This window comes from Megachile rotundata, chromosome 16 (assembly GCF_050947335.1).
Source record: "Megachile rotundata isolate GNS110a chromosome 16, iyMegRotu1, whole genome shotgun sequence".
In the NCBI taxonomy this organism is placed as follows: domain Eukaryota; kingdom Metazoa; phylum Arthropoda; class Insecta; order Hymenoptera; family Megachilidae; genus Megachile; species Megachile rotundata.
In genome coordinates, this window is record NC_134998.1 from 12,975,450 (window position 1) to 12,986,304 (window position 10,855).

The following is a 10,855-nucleotide window of genomic DNA, read 5'->3' on the forward strand; positions in this document are numbered from 1 at the left end:
CCGTCATACTGGATCGAGAAAACCAATGAAAATGGAAGGTTGAATTCTCCGCGCGGGACAAAAGAATTACGAACACAAAAGCATCGCAGTTGCGCGCACTGCACTTACCGCGCATCTGCTTTGCGCATACAAATTTTAGCGCTTTTTTATGTTTATGATTATTGTTCTATTTACTCAATATTATATAATGCAAAATAATTATTTTTTACTTAGCGACAGGAACACATCAATCCTCCCAAAAAATTACAAGGGACACTATATTAATTATATTTATTAGAAATTATGAAAATAAATATTATGTAGTCAATAGAAGTACGGGCCCCTGCAGGGTATGCAACCCGCCTGACGCGGCAGTACAGACGATTGCAGTGCTGCAGTTGCATTTGCACTGCCTGCGTAATGAAAACTATCTATACTTCATTTAACGATAATCCAATATAGTATTTGTAGTAAAACTGTTACTACGATGAAGATACAAGATCAATTTCTAAAATAATTATCTCGAGTAGAGTAATTTCAATGAAGTAGCATCTATTTTAACGGGAACAGAAGATATCATCGTTTCGCACGCGTCTTCCGATGGAGCGAGATTTGCAAAGCAAAAGTTAGAAAGCATGGCTCCGTTCGCGCTTCCGAAACCATGATGCCTTGCGATTCCGTCGGATAAACGTGTATTTTCGTCCTTAGATTTCACGCAGTTCTAACAGAGCCAACGAACGGTACAGGGTTAGAACGTACCGAAGAGAATAAATTTATTATCCGATTTGAAACGGACCCCTATCCGCGCAAATATTTTCTATCGCATTATAGTTCCGCGGCTTAATCCATGTATGTAGCATTATTCCAGTATGTAATTATAGTTTGAACGACAGATTTATGGACTCCCTGGGACTACTGTTAGGAAACTTGACATAAATATGGGAATGTTCTGCGTTGATTTATATCAGCCGCATGCGAGAATTGAACCGAGATGAATAGAAATGTTGAGAATAAATTGTGACACTAGAATAGAGTCATCTGAGTTATTTTAACGGTACCGGATTCTTTTGTGGAGACAGTATTGTTAAGAAACGTAATGTTTCTATCGAAGTTAAGCATAACCTGATTACATAAAGGCGTTATAAAACAACATTTGTATCAATGCGAAATTCAAGGTCTAGTTACGTGCGTGAAATTTGAGAATTTGATTCGAAAGAGAAGCAAGCATGAATCATCGTAATTGATTTTCCACTTTTCACGATCCACGACGCCTCGAACGGTTTTCCAAACATTTGCATACGAAAACCAGGAGAGTCTTGTTACGCAACAGGTATCCTCCTCCACTAATTACCCGCAATTACAATTAATTATCCCCTGTTCGCTAACACTCGGCTCATGGTAGTTCTGTCCCGAGCTCTGAGAACGACACTGTTCTCAGACAATTTGTCGGCTGCGTGGAGATTGCATTTCGAGTCCTTTCAAAGAGAACGTCCTCGTTACGCACCGTTATCTTGGCCATCCTGGCTCCGAGCTCCTGCTGATCTCGTCTTAGAAAACACAATGTATTCATAGAAAGTCACCGTAGGCAATTTACATGCGTACGTTTGCACAGGGCTCCTTGCACTTCGACCACCTCATCCTTTCACTGTCACCATTTTCCCACCATCGTCTGTAAAAGGATGTTTTGTTCTTAATCAGAAGATACAGTAGTGATTCAGGACTAGACTGCTTCGCATTGTGCTGCTTAACTGATAAATCGCATTCGGTACTTCGACAAATAACGTCCTCGATTTCATCGTGCGGACTGTACAGGAGGTACAAGGCACGTCATCGAGTTGGTAATGAATAACTGCGCCTGTGAAGATACAATGCACGAGCGTGCGTGTAATGAGGAGCTACAGGCGCTCTATTTACTTGAAATTATGAGAAAAAGGATAACGTCCTTAGATCTTAGAATCTTCCTAGAGCATTATACTGTTTCTGACATTAGTCGAACATTCGTAAAATGATTCACAAGTATAAATCTTTATGGACGATATCGAACACCTGCACCAATCGAGTGTTACATTGAAATGCCTCCGTCAAATGGTCGATCGATGGGTCTCCGATGAATTCATATCACTTCCCGTCAGAACGGAAACGCAGCGTGTCGCGGATGGAATAACTGAACGATTGGAAAACGCTATTGTCTATGTGGTCGCTGGTTCCAGGCAAGCTCGTTTCTCTGCAACTAGGCGGGGCCATCCATGGGATGGATGGATGCATCCATGTGCCAAAAGGATGCGTGTCTTCAATATTAAACACGCGATCCTCCTGGAAATCGGATCGCCGAGACATGGCTGTCATTTCAATCGAACGCTCGCTTTTTCCTTTTAGAGTGCAGGCTTGCGTGCAGACTTGCCAGCAACAGATGATTAGCGGTGCGGTATTGGAAAATTCGATTCTTTTGTTTTATTTTTAGTTCTTTATCTCTGGACTTCGATTATTATCTTTCTCTTCTAACCTTAATTATAGTTCTCGTTTCTTCTTAATTACAATTATCTTCTTTTAATCCTTAAATTCCTTTGGTATTCAGTATGCGTCTCAAAAAATTTCAATCACACAGTCGAACGGTTCATTCAGACATACTGACTCGCCATTACAAAATCGAGGTAAAAGGTGTTTCCTCTCTGACCAAATAGAAAAAAGGGAAGAAAAGAAACCATACAAGAAGAAAGGTGTTTCAAGATCACCTAAGATCCGCCCGACTTCCATCGAGTAATTACTTTGACCACAGAACAACGCACGCCTTATAAAACATTGCAACCGATACTGTGGCGCTTTGATTCAACGTAATCGATTGGAAATAGCGGTTGTGCTCGTGGAAAGGAACGTTATTCTCAAGTCCAGTGTGCTCCAGAAGCTGAAATTAGTTTGCTGGTTGGACAATCGCGCATTAATCTTCGACTTCTATTGCGTTCAACTCTCCCTGAGAAGCGAGGAGAAGAGATAGGTGAATGTTCTCCGTTAGAGGGAGAGAGACGGATCGCTAAGGATTGTGAGAATTCTTTTTTCCTGGCTTTCGGGACCGCTGTATCCGTACAAGATTCAACAATGGGATCTCCTGATGGGCGAATGGAAAGAGAAGAAGGGAACCTAGATCCACATCGACGACAACGACCTTCCATACCACCTTCGACTTTTACGCTGTAAAGTACAAAATATCGATGAAGTATCCATATAGACAGTTCAAATTCTTAGCTTTAAATTGATCTGGCATAAGTGCTATTTTATGTCATTAAGCTAGACTTCATATATTTCGGATCTTTCTTTTAAATATCCGACTGCGTTTTGGTCGTTAATAATTGATCTTACCATCCGATAGAAATATTCAAGTTTCAATGTGTTGCAATAAAGAGAAAGTTGATAATACAGATTACCAACTGATAGGTAATGCCTTGGAATAGAAACTTCTCAACCTAATCCATGGTAGGAATACTTTAAACATATATTGCGATGGTCTGTTTTATTGTCCCCGTAAAGAAGAAATACGGCTTTATCTAAACCAAGAAGCCAAGGACCGTAAAGCATCCGATAATCCCACTTTATACGTCGATCACACGATTAATTAAACACGTTGGCACGATTCTAGAGGAACTAGGAAAAACAGAGACGAAGGAAACGATACCAGATAAGGTGCAATCGACAAGTCTTTAGTCTGACTCATTTAACCTTCTTGCATGGCCATTGAAAGAGGACATGCAGGAGGATCTTGATAATTGGTTGAACACAAGATTACTTGGAAGAAGAAACAGAATTTAAACATATTAATTCATACATTTAAAAATCCTCCTTCAATCTTTAAAATAACTTTCCAAAAATAAAACCGATTTACAAATAACTAATTGAATTTCATAAAAACAATTCTGTGAAGTGTTCCAATTAAAAATGAAATTTCAACACGAGCAATAAATTGTTTAAATAAAACATGGGGTTGTTAGAGTAGTGGTTAATAGGCCTCTATCAGATCCAAACTGAATCTTTTCCTTCACAACCTCCGTACATTCTTCCTTCGCGCAATCCCAGAAAAATGAGAGTATCGAATGATAATATAGTTGATGCAACTGCCGTATGATCTCGTATAAGGGAATTGTATCTGGTCGAAGAAAACCTCTCCCTCCCACGTGTTGCTGCACGTTACACGTGACTGAACCGCTCGATGGATACGCAGGGCACAACATCCTGAGGGCAGATCGGGGATCATTCCAGCGTATGCACGCGCGTAGGAAGTTATTCCACTTGTCCAGCAGTATCGAACGAGATACTTCTACCTACTTTTACCTCCGGTCGACCTTCGCGGTACGACTTACTTCTCGAGTGACCGGTGAGACATGGACGAAAATTCTGGTCAACTATTACTAATTTTCATTGATAACGATGCTGGTATTGGGTCAGTACTGTTTCTTCGGCTTATCATTGACAAGGCTTGTCGATTAGGCTGCTTGTCGAGTATCGTGTTTCTTTAATGTTCATTCAATATTTGCTCAAGCTTCTTTAATAAAGTGTCCAAAAGATCTGATAGTAATACAATTTATAATTTACCTAGAAGGGTATGCGATGTACTTGATGCATAAACATGATGTGTTTGATACTGAGGTACCACTGTATGGAAAGTACCTGGCTTAAGTTAAATGTATTATGTAATCATTGTATTAGACAATGAGATACTCAATTTAGTTCACATAAGGTACCTAAATACTTGTATGATGCTGTAAAATCCTAAGTACCTAAAATAAGATAGCTGATATAATCGATACAGGTTTAGATTGTAATACGCAGTATGCAACTAGACACGCCAAAGAAAGTATTCGAATTGCAGAGAGAGAGAGTGAAAGACCGACTGACCCTAAACTCTCCTCGACTATGATGGATCAAATCGGATGCGGTGCACGGTCAAATCGGACAGGAAAGGTGACTCACCTGTTCTTACGCGGCAGTGTCGTAATAGCCATGTTCAAGGACCCCTGGTAACGACGATTATCCTCCTTGGATCGCCTAGGCAGCTCCGTGCAGACACCCTGCGTGAAGCTGTAGGTCCTCCGTTTCTTTAGGCACAACATTTTTCCTCTCTCGACTGTTACCTCATAACTCGGACCATCGATACACTCTCCGATCACTTATTGTCCATCCTCATGACTCCCCACGTTCGCGGGTCACTTTCAAGAACATCAACCTGAGGAGACAAACACGGTTTCAGTTTATCACAGGAGAGACGATCGGTCGTTTGCTCGAACACGCTTGTCCGCGTACGGCCGACACTCGACTGAACGTGGGAACTAAGAAGGAAGTATTTCCGGAAAATTTTGAACCCGGGGCAAGCTGAAATTGAAGGGAACCGTGTCGGTAAGCGAGTTAATTGCGAAACAATTGTGTGCTACGGGTTCTCGCGAGTGAGCTCGAGCGACGAGAGGCGAGAGACGTCAGGCTCGTAGCGAAGTTATAACTGTACTGAAGGCTGCGCTCAGAATCTTACCTCGGGCGCGAGTGCGCCCGGTGATAATGACCCCCACGAAAATTACGGGGGCACCGACTTCGAGTCACCGCCGGGTCCCGCATGCGTTTCGATAGATGCCGTTTTTTTTTTAATTGCACGCTTCCTTTTTACAGACCTCAATATCCCTTTTCTTTTTCTAACGTGCAATACAAGAATTAATGCTCCGGAAACACTGGGTTATAGTTTCAAACGCTGTTAAATCTTATTTAGTTTCCTCGTTAAAAATCTTCTAAGCAGAAACTTTCTTCAAGTTGAGTTTATGAACTTTTCAATTCTTGGAGATTTAATGAGTCTTCGCAAGGGTTGTGAATATTCCTCAGTTTCTGAATTTATGAACATTTGAATTCCTTTGACGAGTCAAGTTTTTGTAACTTCGAAGCACGTGATCCTGAATTTTTCAATTTATGAGCCTTCGAATGTCCTTAGTTTTTTAAATATATATCAAAGAAAGGAAGATGAACATTTTACATGATGTCCAACATGCATTCGATACCGAGAAACAGCAAAAGGACTCCATTCGAATTCCCCGGAGTTCTCTTGTCGATGTTGTACGTGGCGTCAAATCGGCGACAAACGGGGCGTGATTCTTGAATCGAAAATCAGCAGGCGAGTTCGCAAACAGGCGATTCGAATTTTCAAATAGAAACCACGCGAAGGGAATAACAAAGCGTAGCGTTCATGTAATCACCACTTTCGAGCTACCGACGCGCTTTTCACCTGGAATCCACGATGGGAAGGAACACGTTACTCTCAGAATTGTGTAACATAGTCAATAAAAATTAATTATGCTTCGCGCTCGCCTCTCTCCAAATTCTGTACATTCTCCGTGCTCATCCTTTGTCGCTTCTACTTTTTTTGTTTCTCCGTTTCAGTGATTTCGCTATTATTCTTCGATTCCGTTTCACTTTCTACATTATTTCCTTTCATGACTCTGTTACATCAGCACCTGTTCTTATTTATAACATTTCAATAGCAGTCTCTTATTACTGAGACACAAACTATAAGGAGTCTCGAATTGACTAAAAAATATTTTAATCCTCTGATAAGATAAAAATACTAACTACACAGTTTTATCAGAAGAATGCATAAATTTGTCTTTTTTGGCAAGAACATAGTATAATGTTTAAAGAAAACAAAGACAATATTGCTTCTAATATTAGAATGTCTACGTTTGAACAAACGAGATAAACTTGGCTGATAAGCAAACTTTTCTGTTACATTACAGGAATGAGCTAACATCATTTGGTTCCGTTGGTTCGCTCGTAGCCGAGCACGAAATTGAAATGATCATGTATACAAGAGATTCTCTTGTGAGCATCAATCTGCGGCAAGGTCTAAACTCCATTATCAAACCGGGCTATCTGATTAATACCGGTCGCGAGTATAATCGCTGCTAACGACCAATTATCACAGAAAAGAAAGATTCATGGACGGGCTGGATTCTAGCAGGCGTCGATGATTCAAGCCTCGGTTCCCAATGAATTATTCATTCGGTGTCTAACGGATAGACTTGCCAGCAGAATTCACGCAGTATGCACTTCACTTCCTCGCAATTGAACAACTCGTGTACATGCATGGATATTCCTCTTTTCTTTCCTTCTTCTTCGTCAGTGATAACATTCAATTCTATCTTAACGACGTAATCAACGTTCACAGTTGCAATTTTCTTTCTCAAGGTTTCGAAGTTTGATCACTGAACCTTGGCGATGAAACTTACAGAACGATCTTAGCTCTCAATATACGCCTTTTACTTTCGAACTCCTGCCATAAAAAAGCTTTCGTTTCAGCATTAATCAAATTCAGTTTCCACTCGTCTAATTAAGATCCACAACCTTAATTTTCTTGAAACATCAGACTTTACAAATTTCATAAAAGATATCGTGAAAACGTAGAATAAGATGTAAAGAACCATTGATAGAAACTTGTGATTCCCCTGTACGTTTTATCTTCAACGTGTTTCCTCTCCAAGGACAAGTATTTACAATTCCTTGCAGCGTTTAATTCAAGCGACGAAGCGCACTTTGCCGCACTTTAATCACCTGCCCAGTCTGCGTGTATCGGCAAGGTAGACAGTTTCTGATGCGAATAGAAGGTACCAGCTCATCGGATAGACCGGTTGGTGGCTACCTAGCCCGGAAACACGACCGCTTATGCGCGAGCCAAGCGTGCTCCCAAGTCCTGTTAAGTCAGGTCCAATCTGTTGCATCTCCCCGGCACATAGCTATACGCTGAACACGTTTTGAGCTGTCTGGAACGTGTCAAATTATGTCCAATTTCTGTACTGAAAATATTTGAAATTTTTTTATCAGAGTTTCTGTACTTTGGAAATCGTTTGAAGTTAAAATTATTGAGATTGTTTAAATGTCAACAGACGTTATTTTAAACTCGGTAATATTCATTTTGTGAGAACAAGTTACCGGTCGCGATATGCAGTACTAGATTTTATCTGTAAAATTCCTGAATGATTTTTCTTCTCGCAGCACGTAGAATTTGGGTTATGTAGAATGTTCAAGCTAATTTGCAGTGGTTAATCGTCCTTGCAGAAGATCCGGATTAAATACAGGTCAATATTTCACGGCTGATTTAACGTAATCAAGAATTTAGCATTCATCGAGTGTATTAATAAAATAGGGTCGTTGGAACTGTTCACTTCCTGTTTCATATTTCATTGAACCAGCGCTTCCTAATCTTGCTAAGCAAATGTCTGAATACGTTTGAAATTTTGAATAAAACATTTCAGTGATTAAATCTATAATCTCAGCTTCTCAGATTTCTTCTCTAAGACTTCCTAAAGCGCCTTAATATCAAAGAAACAAATCCTTCAAGGTTTTCCTCATCTTCTCGTTCCAGATGCCTGCACCACTGAATCGTTCAACAATTTACAAGCACGTGCACTCGTCGCTGTGCACCAGTCCGTATAGTAGCCCTGAAAAAATTCGATTTGAGAGGCTCTGATATATGGTGCACATCAGAAATATACAGTAACATCGCGAGAGCCGGCTGTATCGAGCAGTAAGTGCAGTTATGTTGCACTGACCGCTAAGATGCACCGGCCGGTCCAGAGAGGCTTGTTGCCATGCAACGTGACGTTTGTGAAATAAAAAACACTGTCCAGAGTCTGGAAAACACGGATGCAGATCGCGTGGAAAAGGCAGACACAAATCTCTCAGAGATATTACAGATACTTCTGGCTCTTAGTTCAAGCCTCAATTTCCATATATTAAGTAGGCTTAGTTTCAACGTTAGCGAAGATCTCAAGGACTGAATACAAAGTTTCATTACTTCTTGACTCTTAAATTCCTCAGTAATTACATTCTTAGTATTCAGATTTTTATACATAAATTCTACTTTGCAATTCTTGTTCTTTCAATGAATTCTTCAAGATGTTCTGTAATCAACTTCCAGGATGTTCCCTTCATTCGACTTCAAAGGATGGTGGAATTAGCACTTGTGAGAAAGTAGATGCCGTAGATATCCCTCTGGTGGCGAGCGTAGAAAACACCTTACGTTTATGCAACGAGTACGGTCAAATTTATGGCAGTATTTTATTAAATTTTCAATTTCCTAAACAGAATGTCGTAACGTCATGTTTCATTGCAAAACTCTGATTTATTATTAACTAATTTAGGTTAGATTAGAATCAGTACAAGTTATTGAAGATTCTAAATCATTTTCTAATATCTTTTGTAATAGTTTACAAAATTTAAACAATTAGTTATTTTTAGTCGGTCCGATGTTCATAGCGATATCTTGATTTTTGAAACGAAAGTAAAAGTGAAATGCAAAAACCGCGGGCGTCGATGAAGCATCGTTGCGTAACCGATTACACGTGGAAATAAATTGAAAAATACTTAGAAAGCGTGGCTTGCACGAAACATTCCTCCAAACACAATACTCTGCTGGACTTGCTTGTAATATAGAGCTGACATTCCTATTACCTTGCCACTCGTGGTGCAACGTGCTACATTCTCTTGCTATGCAACGATAATCTCTTTAGACGTTTCTTCCGTCACTGCTGTCACGGTAATAATGAAAATCGACTCTCGTGGCCCAATTTTCGATTCCAACTGTAATACATGTCATGTATGTTATCGAACAATGTAAAGGAAAGGATTGCTTCGAAAATAACTTTATTGTACAATTAATAATAAATTCGATATAAACTTTCGTTCAACTTACGTTAAATTACGAATCAATCTTGCAGGACACTTGTACCATTTGTTATTCGATATACGGCGTATTTTTCGAGTTTATAATCGATCATAAAATTGCGAGCCACTTGTGTGAAAGTTAATTGAGCTGTCAGGTTAAAATATTTGAGCCTTCGTTAAGCGTGAAAGTACCGATTTTAAATCACCGTTAACAATTCGAATTTGTTTAACCTACGAACTGTTATTTATACTTGTTGCTACTTTCGTATATTCTATTGGCAGGTATCGATTGATTTATTAAACTCGATTTGCGAGGGAAAAGTGTGACGGTGATCGGAAAAATGCTCGACTTAACCTCTTGTCTATTAACGTTTCTTGTGCTTACGATCGTAATCGAGAATTAAAGCGTGAAATAATATTTCTAGTTTAAATATACCGTACTTAAAAAATGGCGGTTTATAGGCTTACCTCGATACGATGTGTCGGTGTCAATTTCAACTGGTTAACTTTCACCTAGATGTTTGTTTACATCTTCTGCTGGTTCTTCAAACTCTGCACGGCTTTTCTATCACAATTCACCACGTATCACCATAATTCACAGCAAAATATCACATTTCTATCTTTCAAATTTCGTTTCGTTGATCATCAAACGCTCCTCACCACAAATCGGCGATAAATCGAAATATCTCGAACACCGGCTAATCGTACACAAACGGTCGCGTACACTAATCGATATCGATTTTTTTTACCGCGAAAGTTGAAAGGTACTTATACGAGAAAGCAAACTTCGTAAGAACACAATCGTTTCCGATCAATGTAGCAATGAAAATGTATGTTATGGTATAATGTACGATTTATATCAAGATTTAAAAGCAATTTCGTCTTTGAATTAGAAAGCTTATTAAAATTTTGAAAGCAAACTTCATTTTCACGGGTGAAACAGAACTGACACGAAGAAACATTCACGACGTATTCATCCGATTGATGATTAAAGCGTACTGAGAATATGCAAACTCTCGCTGGATAATGCAGATCAACCTGACCGACCGCTCACTATTCAAAGAAAAATTCTAACTATATGTAACACTAGCCAGACGATTTCCCTTTTTAAACGTTAGATAATCTTACGCTTGTAAAAAAAAAAATAAAAATTGTCACTCAGTCGATAATGTGCGACGTGAAATTTGAATGA

At 39.5% G+C, this 10,855-nt stretch overlaps 1 long non-coding RNA gene across 2 annotated transcripts; it reads right to left on the bottom strand.

Moving 5' to 3' along the window:
• Window positions 1-126: 126 nt before the first annotated feature.
• Window positions 127-10,778, bottom strand: LOC143266041 (uncharacterized). Of its 2 annotated transcripts, none has more exons than XR_013041044.1 (4): window positions 10,132-10,712; window positions 9,451-9,579; window positions 4,939-5,191; window positions 127-1,648 (listed from the first exon to the last, which is right to left on the bottom strand). It is a non-coding gene; the product is annotated as an uncharacterized LOC143266041 (long non-coding RNA). The 2 variants fall into 2 exon arrangements; XR_013041045.1 differs by lacking the exon at window positions 127-1,648 and adding an exon at window positions 1,660-4,745 and having other exon boundaries at window positions 10,132-10,778.
• Between the last annotated feature and the right edge of the window lie 77 nt (window positions 10,779-10,855).